Source organism: Nansenia antarctica, assembly GCF_963989245.1.
Source record: "Nansenia antarctica genome assembly, chromosome: 4".
Classification (NCBI taxonomy): Eukaryota; Metazoa; Chordata; class Actinopteri; order Argentiniformes; family Microstomatidae; genus Nansenia; species Nansenia antarctica.
In genome coordinates this window covers 49,200,903-49,207,097 of record NC_137689.1, presented here as the reverse complement: position 1 = coordinate 49,207,097, position 6,195 = coordinate 49,200,903, and positions in this window count along the sequence as shown.

The window sequence follows — 6,195 nt, the reverse complement described above, 5'->3', positions numbered from 1 at the left end:
CTCAAGATCCCTGGGTTCCATCTCGCTGGGTCCATCTACAGCAAGCAACACGGTGTGGCAACGTTCGTCCGGACTGAAATAAGCTGGTCAGCCAGTAGCCAATCCCCACCAGGCTCTAACATCGAGTGGCTGGTTACAAAAATCCAGGAAACATCAGTTGTCAACGTATACAAGCCCCCACCATCGGAGCTGTCTGCAACGTCACTCCCACCAATAACTGCACCCGCCATCTATGCAGGTGACTTCAACTGTCAGCACACAGACTGGGGTTACAACCACACAACACCTAATGGAGTGACGCTGACTGAATGGGCCTCCAACACTGATGCTCTACTGCTTTACGACCCCAAGGAGCCTCCAACCTTCTTCTCTGCACGCTGGAACACCTCCACCAACCCGGACCTGGCCTTTGCCATCTGCCACAGTAACGACCCGAAACCGGAGAGACGCGTCCTGGACAGGTTTCCCCGCTCACATCACCGACCATCCATCATTAAAGTCCCATCACTGGTGGAACCGGTACCAGGGACACCCGTCAAGCGATGGAACTTCCGAAAAGCCAACTGGGAGTCGTATGCTGAGGAGACTGAAAGAACGTCAGCTGGCCTGCCAGACCCAGACACAGCCGATCTGGATACGGCCTATGCAGCCTACTGCCAGGTCCTCCTGGGTGCGGCAAAGAAGACCATCCCACGTGGCTATAACAGGAATTACATCCCAGGTTGGGACGAGGAATGCAGCCGCCTTCTGTGCGACCACCAGAGGGCTAGTGCCAGAGAAGAGGTGGACGTGACTGCAGCAGCACTGCTCCAGAAGCTGGATATCACCCGCAGGGCCAGATGGACAGAAGTTGTCGAATCAATCGACTTCACCCATTCTAGTCGCAAGGCGTGGCAGACCATCAACCAGCTCACAGGCAGAAATACAACACCCCACAGCTGCCCAGTCACAGCAAATGCCATCGCATCCCAGCTCCTGAAGAACGGCCGCTTCCCGGATGCTGACAAAGACTTTGCCCGACTGACATCGCGTGAGGTGTCCTGCATCTCGGGAGCGGCCAGTGTCGATTCCAACCTCTCGGGAGAATTCACAGCAGAGGAACTCAGTGAGGCCATGAGCAAGCTCAAGCCAGGCAAATCCTCTGGCCGTGACAACATCCACCCGGAGTTCGTCATCCACCAGAGCACAACAACATCTGGCTGGCTCTGTGCTTTCTATACATCATGCTACCGGAGATTAAAGCTCCCAAAGACTTGGCGCCGTGCCTCTGTCATAGCTCTGCCAAAGCCAAATAAACCTGCAGAAGACCGTCGTACAGACCAATCTCGTTGCTCTGTGTCCCATTTAAGATCTTGGAGAGGATGATCCATAGCCGCATCGAGCCAGTGGTGGACTCACAGCTCCCACGGGAACAAGCTGGTTTCCGTCGTGGAAGATCAACAGCAGACCAGGTAACACTACTCTGTCAGGACATCGAGGACAGCTTCCAGGACAATGAGAAAGCTGGGGTAGTGTACCTGGATCTGACTGCTGCATACGACACCGTGTGGCACCGGGGACTTCACCTGAAGCTGCTGAGGACAATACCGGACCGCCACATGGTGAAGTTCATCATGGAGACACTTTCCAACCGCAGCTTCATCTTACAGACCAGCAGTGGCCAGTGCAGTAGGCTCAGAAGACTGAGGAACGGGGTACCGCAGGGGTCTGTTCTTTCGCCGATGCTGTTCAACGTTTACATCCACGACCTACCTGATACAGCATCGAGAAAGTATGGCTACGCAGACGATCTTGCCATCATGCTGAGCCGACCAACGTGGAAGGCGATGGAAGAGGGTCTTAACGTAGACATAGGCACACTGGTAGCATACCTTCGAAGGTGGCGTCTACAACTCAGTGTCGTAAAGACAGTCGCAGCGGCATACCACCTTAGCACCAGAGAAGCCAGGAGGGAACTTGAGGTGCGCGTTGACAACAAATGTCTGGAGGTCCAGCAAGCCCCGAAGTACCTTGGAGTGCGCCTGGATCGGACATTATCCTTCAAGCAACACCTGGAAGAAGTCAAGGCCAAAGTGACATCCAGGGCCGTGCTGATCCGCCGCCTTGCTGGTACAACCTGGGGAGCCTCCGCTAAGACGCTAAGAATATCCACCCAAGCCCTGGTCTTCTCTGCAGCGGAATACTGCGCCCCAGTCTGGAGCAGAAGCCCTCATGCGAGAAAGGTCGACGTGGCTATCAATACCTCCCTCAGAATAATAACTGGATGCTTGAAGCCTACCCATGTGTCCCTCTTGCCATTCCTCGCGGGAATAGCACCGGCCGGCCTCCGACGGGAGGCTGCCACCCTCGCCCTGGCCAGGAAGGCACAAAAGCATGACTGGCACATCCTGCACAACACCACCATAACACCAGCACCTCCAAGCCGACTCAAGACCCGCCACCCTTACAACAAGGCAGCACAAGCCATGCTCAACTCCACCTCTGAGGACATCTCCAGAGATGCATGGTTGGCAGCAGCTTGGAAGCAGGAGTGGGAGTCAGCCGGGCCCTCCCGATTCCACCTTTACATCTGGGACCCAGGAGATGGCGCCATTGGAGGAGACGACCTACCACACCGGCAATGGACCACACTGAACCGTCTACGAACTGGTGTCGGTCGCTTTAAAACATCAATGTAGGCGTGGGGCCTGGCGGACAGTGCGGCATGCGAGTGCGGTGACCCAGAGCAGACCGCCGACCACATAATCACCATCTGCCCCTTATATAGACCACCCTCAGAAGCCAGCCTCTTCGACCTAGAACCAGAGATGCGGGCATGGCTACGCGACACCGAGTTGGACCTCTGACGTTACACGAAAGAAGAAGAAGAAGAAGGTAGAAACACGGAGGCAAAGTAACGCACGGAGGAGCAAATAAGTTACGGCGCCGCACAGCACTGTCAGAAGAGTCGTAGACCGATGTGGAACAATGCTCTGTAGATTTGGGCTGATTTCACAACCGTAGTGCAGTGCGTTGGAAAGTGTACTGTCTCGTCTAAGTATTTTGGGTGTTTCAGATTCTGTTTACCCCACATCCACATCACACCACAACAACATCTCTTTACACAACTCAGCCACAAACATTACAGGAGGACACAGCAGATGGAAGAATGAACCCACCCAACGTCTATATAGATCCACCTCCCTCTCTCTGTGCTATTGTAGTATCCTGACCTGACCTCTCTATCCAACCAGCAACGCAAGCAGACAAATCGTGACATTAGAATTATAAGGTTCTATCTCCATTTTTGTCAAAATTGAGTTTTTTACATAATCTGATCCATTAGGTGTTTATTAATGCCTGTGTGGTGTTATTTTTAAAATGTTGAAATGTTTTAGTGAGTAATTCATAAAATACAAAGGTTCCATCTCACAAAACATAATGGAATGTAAACACTTTGACGCTCAATATCTCTGAACTACCCTAAACGGAGATAGAACCTTATAATTCTAAGATCACGAAATGAAGAAGTCTTATTGTGGGCTTAATATCCCACAGTAACAGGGGGCCGAGAGGGGGGAAAGAGGGAGAACAGAGACATACGGAAAGAACTGATTGTATGAAGGAGAGGTTAGAGGAGAGGGCGAGGATGTGAGGGTGTTACATCCCAATAGGGACTAGCCAGAGTGGCCAGGAGGCAGGGCCTATAGACCACTCGTCTCAAGGGTAGGCCTATTAGGCTAAATCCTAGTGTATTTGCTAAATAGCTACCCATTTCATCATCCCCACCCTCAATGTTTTTTTTAATGAACCCCTTTCTTCTCTCTCTCCACTGTAACTTCTTCTCCAGGCTGTTGTGTGCTAGAGGGAATGCGTACAAGAGCAGACTGGGGCGTCTCCTCGAGCGGTAATTAGTGAATCCCTTTTCACCCCCCAAAACTAGTAGAAATCAGTGTAACCGACTGGTATAAAAACGTCATAATGAGAAGAATCAATTCCTGTGGAGTGCATAGAGCGAATGCCAAACCATTACAGTAGTTATAAAAACAATGACACGATATTGACTGGGTAATAATAGTTGTGTTTGATATTGAGCACCTATGGTGGTGGAGAGAGTGGTCCTGGGTGGGGCAGTGTCAGGTGCTCTATAACCACTATCTCCTCTGTAGACAGAGCCTGAAGGATTACCAGGGGATTACCAATGTAGGTTTGTGTCTCCCAAAATAACCGCTACCCATAAACCCCTAAAATGACCCACCACAATCTGTTTTGTTGATGTTCAGAGTATAAACAAATCCTTAATCACAGCAGTGAGAAGGAAAGCCAGGGGAGAAACGTAATCTGTTAAGGTTAGGGTTAGGGCATAATTGGGACATTATTTCATTTTCTTGGAAGGTTATTTAAGGATGTAAGGACATTGAGGCATGATGCTTTGTTTCACCATCACTCCAAAAGAATCCATTTCGATTAGCTGAAATGACACTGTATGTGTTTGACAATGTTTGAGAAAATAACCACCGCCTCCGCCCCCCCCCCAATTAATTTCAGTGATCATCAGCTTACGAACGTACTGCAAATTCCAGTGAAGTAAACCAATGGGAACCCCTATTGTCTTCCTCTAGAGTCTATATGGTTGCAGCAGTTTTGTTTCTAATCTGGGGATTCTCAAAATAAAGTCAGACCCATACATTTTCTATAGTCTTGGACCACTATTATATTCTTTCATTTTATATATTTGACTAGCTGGCACTGCCAAGGACCCCCTGAGAGGGAGTGGGAGGCTGGGTGTAAGGCTGAATGGGTGTAAGGGAGAATGGGTGTAAGGCTGGGTGTAGCTAAATGACATATAAGAAATGTACCAGCACTATCTAGTGGTGAAGGTCTGAACTGTCCTGACAATCCTTATCCTTGATAATTAACTTGTGGCTCTGTTACTATGACTACAGCTGACTGAGGACACAATGTGGTTCTGATATTATGTTTCTGAAAGACAGTTCACATATATTACATGTAAACAAACATACATTTGTGCATACATGCATACATACTGCTAACATACAAATACAGTACATACCAATGACATTTAGAAACCATTTTTGAATTATTGTAAATTATTGGATTCAGTTTAAGGATACCATCATTGTTCAATGTAAGAATATCTGACTTTTCCATGAGTCATGTGTTTCCATAGTGTCTTTTAATATTGGCAATGTGTCTTTATATTTCATATACTGTGATAACATCAACCTGTATCAACCAAAGCCGTAAATTAGGCAAATTTATTTTCATCCATTGAAGCAACCAGGTGGGTGGTTTTCATGCAGGCTTGCTAATGCTAATAGCATAGATTATTCATTCAACTGTGAATTTGGGTGTTTTTGAGTGAGGTCCCCTTTATTCAGCTGTCTGGTTGTCTATTCAGAGCTCATGAAGGGAAGAAGTTGTCATGTCATGTCATCTGCATGACTACAGAGACAAAGAGCAGATGTTGTCTTGCATTGAGGAAGTGAGACAAAAAACAACAACAAAACAAAACTATTCTCCTGTTTCTGCCTATGATTGTCCATCCAACTGCCTGTCGTTCTTTCTGATTGTCCATCCTCCAATCAGTCAGTTTGTCTTTGGATATCTCTGTCTTTACATCAATCCATATACCGGTACTACAATAATGATGTTTTATATTGTCATGTGATATCATTGAAAATATTTCACTCTTTAGGATTATCATCCATGAGAGTTACCCAGATCCATATTCATGATAACTCAAGTATCCGTGAGAACCACCTACAAAGGCACATATGCACGCACGCACGCACGCACGCACGCGCGCGCGCACACACACACACACACACACACACACACACACACACACACACACACACACACACACACACACTCACACGCCTCCTCCCTAACTTCTCTGACGGTTGTCATGGAGATGTCATTGCTGAGGTGACCAAGCACATGTATCTTGCCACTTAAACCTTGATGCAGTCATTTCACCTTTTGAGAGCACCTTGTTAAATCAGACACTCCTTATTCAACGGACAAGCTAGCCTTGGCAGAATGATGTGGACAGTCTGGGACCACAGTTAGAGGTGAGCTCATATGAGCTGCAACGTTTGCAGGAAAAGCGCTATACAAATAAAAGTTTTAGTTTAATTATTATTATAAGGCTAAATGGTGATTATTTTGCATTGTCTGGCACGTTAACAT